Source organism: Lithobates pipiens, unplaced genomic scaffold, assembly GCF_037356315.1.
Source record: "Lithobates pipiens isolate NorthernLeopardFrog02 unplaced genomic scaffold, aLitPip1_a1.2 Scaffold_30, whole genome shotgun sequence".
Lineage (NCBI taxonomy): Eukaryota > Metazoa > Chordata > Amphibia > Anura > Ranidae > Lithobates > Lithobates pipiens.
The window spans coordinates 31690839-31699693 of NW_027507791.1; the positions used below are offsets into that span (position 1 = coordinate 31690839).

At 45.2% G+C, this 8855-nt stretch overlaps 1 protein-coding gene across 1 annotated transcript in view; it reads right to left on the minus strand.

Annotated features, from left to right (window-relative positions):
- SEMA4A (semaphorin 4A) overlaps positions 1–7225 on the minus strand; it is a 113231-nt gene extending 106006 nt beyond the window's left edge. The window contains exon 1 of the mRNA XM_077463946.1: positions 7083–7225. The gene's annotated coding sequence lies outside the window, so the exon portion shown is untranslated. The remainder of the gene's footprint in view (positions 1–7082) is intronic.
- Positions 7226–8855: the final 1630 nt, after the last annotated feature.

The window sequence follows — 8855 nt, forward strand, 5'->3', positions numbered from 1 at the left end:
TCAGGTGATCGGTACGTGTGACTCGTCAGGTGATCGGTACGGGCGACTCGTCAGGTGATTGGTACGAGCGACTTGTCAGGTGATCAGTACGGGTAACTCGTCAGGCGATCGGTGCAATCGGCTCGTCAGGTGATCGGTACGGTGACCGGTACGGGCGACTCGTCAGGTTATTGCTATGGGTGACCCGTCAGGTGATCAGATCAGAAATAGGAAAATTTGGGGAAATCAATTGAAAAAAATCCTTAATAGTCTTATTACATGAAAACAAATCAATAATCAGTATACCTCATCATGAGAACGGTGTGATTGATCGCTGGGGTCCCATACAGGGGGAGGGGACTCAGCAGGGAGGATACATTGTATCAGGATCCGGCCTCACATCTCTGATACAACGTAACAGTCCTGTACTCCGCCTCTGATTGGGACGAGATCAGATCTTGGGACATGTAGTCCTGCAGCAGAGTATGCTTTGATGGGGATTGCTGGGACTTGTAGGTTCTCATTAGCTGCTATCTAGATACGGAGACCCCTCCCCCCCTTTTCTCCTTGGGCTCATTTTTTTGCAGCATGTGGCCCCTGTGGACCCCGAAGCTGGGGCTGGATTATATAGGACCCCCCTCCTCCCCGGACCCAGGACACTTCATCCTTCACTGCAACCCAAAGACCAAGCTGACCGATCTCCCGAGACCCGGCAGGTGTAGTGCAGGGACCCCTCTTGCTGTCTCATATTGTCACCTCTGGGATTCTATGGAATGGTCCTTGCTGTACCATATTGCGTACCAGCGCTCCTGCAAACCATCCCTGGCTGGACCCTAGATTGCTACCACTGGACTCTACATTGACCCTTTTTGCTGTATCATATTGCCTCCAAGTGATACTTAATAATTATCCCAGACCATGCCTTGGATTGCCATCGTTGGATGTACCAGTTTTGCTGTACCATATTGCCACCCTGTGCTCCTGCTAGTTATCCCAGGCTGATCTCTGGCTTTCTGCCATTGGACTCTAGACTCCCCCCTTTGCTGTACCATATTGCCACCCTGTAATCCTTCTAATTATCCCACGCTGTTCTCTTGATTGCTACCACTGGACTGTAGACTTACCCCCTTTGCTGTACCATATTGCCACCCTGTGATCCTGATAGAGTCCAGTGGCAGCAATCCAGCGAAGAGCCCGGGATAATTAGAAAGAGCACAGGGTGGCAATATGGTACAGCAAAGGGGGCAAGTCTAATTATCCCAGGCTGTTCCTGTGGATTGCTGCCAGTGCACTCAAAGACTCATCCCCTTTGCTGTACCATGTTGCCACCCTGTGACCCTAATATATTATCCCAGGCTGTTCCCTGGATTGCTGATCACTGTACTGTAAACTTACTTCCTTTGCTGTACCATATTGCCATTCTGTGAGCTTTCCAGCTGTCCAAAGCTGTTCCCCAGATTGCTACCAACGGACTCTAGACTTACCCCTTTGCTGTACCATATTGCCACCCTGTGACCCGAATATATATCCCAGGCTGTTCCCTGGATTTAATACCACTGGACTCTAGCAGGATCAGAGTGTGCCAATATGGTACAGCAAAGGGGGTTAAAATGATTGAGTCCAGTGGTAGCAATCCAGAGAACAGCCTGGGACAATTAGAAGGATCACAGAGTGGCAATATGGTACAGCAAAGAGGTAAGTCTAGAGTCCAGTGAGAACAGCCTGAGACAATAAGAAAGGCTCCAGGGTGGAAATATGGTACAGCAAAGAGGGTAAGTCTAATTGTCCCAGGCTGGTCTCTCGATTGCTACCACTGGACTCTAAGACTTACCCCTTTGCTGTACCATATTGCCACCCTGCGATCTTTCTAATTATCCCAGGCTGTTCTCTAGCTTGCTACCACTGGACTCTATGACACGCCCCCTTTGCTGTACCATATTGCCACACTCTGATCCTGCTAGAGTCCAGTGGTAGCAAACCAGGCAATAGCCTGGGATAATATATTAGGGTCACAGGATTAGTGATGGACGAACTTCCGACGGGACGTTTCGCGAACGCGAACGGACACAAACGTTCGCGAAAACGACCGTTCGCCGCGGGCTCCATTGACTTCAATGGGAGGCGAATTTCGCAAACCTTTAGGTCGAATTTGCGGCCACGGGGTAATTATTAGGGGGTAGCACGTAGTCCCACCACCTGGACAATAGCATAATACATGTATGAGGTGAATTTGGGATCGATAACTACAAGCATTTTTTTTTTATTTGGGAAATTGTTCTGACAATTCAGGACTATGGAGCTAATGAAGGCAATGGAGGAGAGGGAAGGTCAGGGACCAGGGTAGGCAAACAAGAGGGTGCAGGAGATACAGAGCACTGACAGCAGCACCGTAATACAGAGCACTGACATCAGCACCGTGACATACAGCGCTGACAGCAGCTCCGTGACATACAGCGCTGACAGCAGCTCCGTGACATACAGCGCTGACAGCAGCTCCGTGACATACAGCGCTGACAGCAGCTCCGTGACATACAGCGCTGACAGCAGCTCCGTGACATACAGCGCTGACAGCAGCACCGTGACATACAGCGCTGACAGCAGCTCCGTGACATACAGCGCTGACAGCAGCTCCGTGACATACAGCGCTGACAGCAGCTCCGTGACATACAGCGCTGACAGCAGCTCCGTGACATACAGCGCTGACAGCAGCTCCGTGACATACAGCGCTGACAGCAGCTCCGTGACATACAGCGCTGACAGCAGCTCCGTGACATACAGCGCTGACAGCAGCACCGTGACATACAGCGCTGACAGCAGCTCCGTGACATACAGCGCTGACAGCAGCTCCGTGACATACAGCGCTGACAGCAGCTCCGTGACATACAGCGCTGACAGCAGCTCCGTGACATACAGCGCTGACAGCAGCTCCGTGACATACAGCGCTGACAGCAGCTCCGTGACATACAGCGCTGACAGCAGCTCCGTGACATACAGCGCTGACAGCAGCTCCGTGACATACAGCGCTGACAGCAGCTCCGTGACATACAGCGCTGACAGCAGCACCGTAAGCAGCCCCAGGAGGAAGTCAGCACAGCACAGGGATGGTGTGATCCCCTCATAATAAGAACCCCCAGGAGGAAGTCAGCACAGCACAGGGATGGTGTGATCCCCTCATAATAAGAACCCCCAGGAGGAAGTCAGCACAGCACAGGGATGGTGGGAACCCCTCATAATAAGAACACCCAGGAGGAAGTCAGCACAGCACAGGGATGGTGGGAACCCCTCATAATAAGCAGCCCCAGTAGAAATATGACACCGCTCAACCTCTTCAAAGAGGAGGGTAGGGGCATATAGTACGGTGTGCTTTTTTGGGTCAGGGAAGTGAGCCAAATGAATTAAGAAGGTCTGTGTGCTTGATTCCAAAAATTGTTTATAGACATATACATGGTCTACTGATCACATGTGTTGAATTCCTCCGAGATCCATGCCTCATTCATTTTTAGAAATGTGAGGTAGTTAACACTGTCGTGAGCTAGGCGAGTACGCTTATCGGTCACAATCCCCCCTGCTGCGCTGAACGTCCTTTCGGACAGGACACTGGATGAGGGGCAAGCCAACAGTTCGATTGCAAATTGGGCAAGCTCTGGCCAGAGGTCAAGCCTGCCCACCCAGTAGTCTAGGGGTTCATCACTCCTCAGAGCGTCCACATCGGCCGTTAACCCAATGTAGTCGGACACCTGACGGTCTAGGCGTTCCCTGATGCTGGATCCGGATGACACCTGTCGATGGGTCGGCTGAAAGAATGACCTCATATCCGAAGTCACCAACACATCTTCAAACCGGCCTCTTCTTGCAGGCGCTGTTGGATTGGTACCCGCAAATCCTTCTCTGGGAGTGGGAATTGCTCCTCTGCCAGCGCACGCAAAAGCAGAATGCAGCATTTCTCGAAGCAAGGCCTGGAAGTGCTGCATTCTGACAGCCCTCTGCGACGGCGGTAACATTTCCGCCATTTTGTGTTTGTACCGGGGATCTAAGTACGTTGCCACCCAGTACTGGTCCTTGACCCTCATGCTTTTTATACGGGGGTCCCTATTAAAACACTGGAGCATGAAGGCCCCCATTTGCACTCAAGCGGAAGGTATGTGGTGGTGGTGGTGTTGTTGGTGGTAGTGTCTTTGGGGGTGCACATAGCAGAGAGTGAAGAAGAGGGTGCAGATCGAGAGGATGAGGAGGGTGCAGAAGAGTAAGGCTGAGCGAGCCACTCAACCAAGTCTGGTGCGTCCTTTAAAGTAATTGAACGCACCTTCTGCAACTTCCCACTTTGGCTCAAGCCTGTTGCTCCTGCCCTACCCCTACCACCCCTGCGGAAGGGCCTGCCTCTTCCTCTGCCTGTCATTTTTTAAATCACCCTGTGACAAAACTCTTAGTCCCTATACCGCTGAAGGACTGCTGCAGTATAGGGCAGCGGTCAGCAGTAGTGCACGTCAACCCTATGTATTGTGGACCGATAGCGGTCCTTACAGAACAGCAGACTGTACTGCACTCAGGCCTATGTACCGTAGCACCCTATACCAAGTTACCAGTCCTTATAAAAACTTTTGTGGACCAAGCAGGTTGTGTGTTAGTGTTTAGCAGACTGTGCGTCAGTCCCTATACCGCTGAAGGACTGCTGCAGTATAGGGCAGCGGTCAGCAGTAGTGCACGGCAACCCTATGTATTGTGGACCGATAGCGGTCCTTACAGAACAGCAGACTGTACTGCACTCAGGCCTATGTACCGTAGCACCCTATACCAAGTTACCAGTCCTTATAAAAACTTTTGTGGACCAAGCAGGTTGTGTGTTAGTGTTTAGCAGACTGTGCGTCAGTCCCTATACCGCTGAAGGACTGCTGCAGTATAGGGCAGCGGTCAGCAGTAGTGCACGGCAACCCTATGTATTGTGGACCGATAGCGGTCCTTACAGAACAGCAGACTGTAACGCACTCAGGCCTATGTACCGTAGCACCCTATGCCAAGTTACCAGTCCTTATAAGAACTTTTGTGGACCAAGCAGGTTGTGTATTAGTGTTTAGCAGACTGTGCGTCAGTCCCTATACCGCTGAAGGACTGCTGCAGTATAGGGCAGCGGTCAGCAGTAGTGCACGGCAACCCTATGTATTGTGGACCGATAGCGGTCCTTACAGAACAGCAGACTGTACCGCACCCAAGCCTATGTACCGTAGCACCCTAGACAGACCAAGTTACCAGTCCTGATAAAGAGCTTTGTGGAACAAGTGAGTTGTGAATGATTAGCAGACTGCAGCAGAAGGGCAGCAGTCAAGTATAATATTCTTTCTATATTTGGAAGAAAGAATATTATACGTGTACAAGCCTATTACCGTACCACTGATACCAGTCCTGAAAAGAACCTTTGTGGAACTAATAGTAACAGCAAGTCTTTAAAATTATCCTCACTGCCTGACACACTGCTTCCTGCCTGTCCCTATACAAATTGGCAAAAAAGAGTAGGCTGGAACGATTAGCTGGAACAGCTCTTTTGTGGACCTGATAGTAACAGCTAATGATGATGATGATGATGATGATGAAGAAAGACTAATCTGGCTGAGCTGTCCCTAAAATAGCAGCATACAGCGCTCTGTCCCTTTATCTAAACTGACAAAAGAAACTCAGGCTGCTGACCTAACACCTATACCAGTCCTGAAAAGAACTTTTGTGTACCAAATAGCTAGCGTTTTCTCTGTCCCTACTCCACACAGGATCCTTTCCCTACAGTGACAGAAGAAAGAATGTAAAATGGCCACCGGATCGGGTGTATTTATAGGTTAGGGGGAATGTCCAAGTGTCCATGAGCTGTCATGTCTCAATTGGTTGTCCTGTAACACATGATAAACGTGTCACGAAAGGTTAAAGTTCTTGTATACATTAAACACGTAAGTCCGCCGGGGCGAACGACGGAAAAAGGCGTTCGAACCCGCGGACGGCGAAAGTCGGAAATTCGCCGCGAAACGACCGCCGGGCGAAACGTTCGTCCATCACTACACAGGATGGCAATACGGTACAGCAAAGGGGGGGGGGTTTCGATTTCAGTGGAAGCAATCCAGGCAATAGCCTGGGATAATTAGAAGGATCACAGGATGGCAATATGGTACAGCAAAGGGGTAAGTCTACAGTCCAGTTGTAGCAATCCAGGCAATGGCCTGGGATAATTAGAAAGATTGCAGGGTGGCAATATGGTACAGCAAAGGGGTAAGTCTACAGTCCAGTTGTAGCAATCCAGAGAACAGCCTGGGATAATTAGAAGGATCACAGGGTGGCAATATGGTACAGCAAAGGGGTAAGTCTACAGTCCAGTTGTAGCAATCCAGAGAACAGCCTGGGATAATTAGAAAGATTGCAGGGTGGCAATATGGTACAGCAAAGGGGGGCAAGTCTAATGATCCCAGGCTGTTCTCTGGATTGCTACCACTGGACTTTAAGACTTACCCCTTTGCTGTACCATATTGCCACCCTGTGAGCTTCCAATTCTCCCAGGCTGTTCCCTGGATTGATGCCACTGGACTTTAAGACTTACCCCTTTGCTGTACCATATTGCCACTCTGTGACCCTAATAATTATCCCAGGCTATTGCCTGGATTGCTTTCACTGAAATCTAAATCCATCCTGTGGCCCTAATATATTATCCCCGGCTGTTCCCTGGATTGCTACCACTGGTCTCTAACACTTACCCCTTTGCTGTACCATATTGCCACCCTGTGATTGTCCCAGGCTGTACCCCAGATTGCTTCCATTGGACTTACTCCTTTTGCTGTACCATATTTCCCCCATTGTGATCCTAATTGCCCCTTGCTGTACTATATTCTCATCCTGCACCTCCCTGGACCCGACCTCGGCTTCTGGGTACCCAATGGAGCAAGATGTTACCAATTCTTACTGAACCCCTCAATAAAGACCCCCCCTCCCCTCCCCCCGTTCCAGGGGGGGTCCTGAACCACGTCTGATCTCTGTGTGCCCTCTGCTCACACCCCCATTACATAACCTGACCGCGATCGGTGAGCCCAGCAGGAAACCATCGGACACATTTTGGGGGTTGGGGGGTCACTTACTGCGCCCGGTGGGGTCCGGCGCGGTCCGGGCATCTCGGCGTCTCCTCTCAGCCTCGTGTGCCTGGCGCCGGCTCTCCGGGGTCACTCTCAGCTCCAGGAAAAGCAGATTACAGAAGACTTAACAATCTCTCTCCCATAACCCCATTAGTGACGCTCTCACGCCAACCAGCGGGAACTGGCGGCCACTCCGACCGCTGAGACAAAAGGGACACCCCCCCCCCTCCCCCCACCACCCCCATCCCAGACCGCGGCCAACGATCTGACCCAGAAAGCCAACCGCCCCCAAGAACCCACGAGACCGCAAAGAGGAAAAGATTTCCGCACATCGAGAGGAAAATAATCCGCACACACCGGCCAGCAAAACGCTGCGGCTGAGCCAGATTCAGCAGGCTTTTCACAGTGCTTATGGAAAGGAGCCCCTGCCCCCTCCTCTAAAAAAAGCGCGGCCCCCTTTTCTACTGTCTATACGGATATTTTATATACAGAATGCAAAAAAAAAGGTTACTAATGACAATACATAGTTATAATAATAATAATAATAATAATAATAAAATATACAAATAGATCTATTTATTTTGTATTTTTTAAAGTTATTTTGTGTATTTTTGCATTATTTTATAATAAACTATATATTTTATTGTAAATATAAAACACAATATATGATTATATTACACACATATATCATAGTAAATATAAATACAAAAGTAAATATACAAATTTTATATTATACTTTTTTTATTGAAATGTTATTATATAGCTATAATAAATAATAGAAATTATACTATAGTAAAAAAAAAATTAAGTTTATAATAAAATAAATAGTACAGAAATATACAAACTAAATAAAAATGATATTATATATAATATAATTATAATATATTATATTATATTAAATATTATTATATTACTACACAATTTTTTTCTAATTATTATTACTACTAACAATAATAATAATTTATAATATATAATATAAGTAAACAGTTATAATAGTAATAAAATATACAAATATATCTATTTTGTATTTTTTAAAGTTATTTTGTGTATTTTTGCATTATTTTATTATAAACTATATATTTTTTTATTGAAATATGTTATTATATAGTTATAATAAATATTATAAATATAAATGATACTATAATAAAAAAAAATGGTTTATAATAAAATAAATAGAACAGAAATATACAAACTAAAATATATATATATATATATATATATTTGTATATTGTATTATTATATTACTACACAATTTTTTTCTAATTATTACTACTAACAATAATAATTTATAATATATAAGTAAACAGTCATAATAGTAATAAAATATACAAATATATCTATTTTGTATTTTTTTAAAGTTATTTTGTGTATTTTTGCATTATTTTATTATAAACTATATATTTTTGTAAATATAGAACACAATATATGATTATATACGTACATATATCATAGTAAATAGAAATACAAAAGTAAATATACTAATGCATTTATTTTATATTTATTATACTTTTTTTTATTGAAATATATTATATAGTTATAATTTATATTTTTTTTTATTGAAATGTTATTATATAGTTATAATTTATAATATTTATTAAAATATGGTTAAAAAAAACAGTTTATAATAAAATAATACAGAAATATACAAACTAAATTAAAGAAATAGAAATATATTTGTATATTTTATTATATTACTACACAAATTTTTTTCTAATTATTATTACTACTAAGAACAATAATAATTTATAATATATAAGTAAACAGTTATAATAATAATAA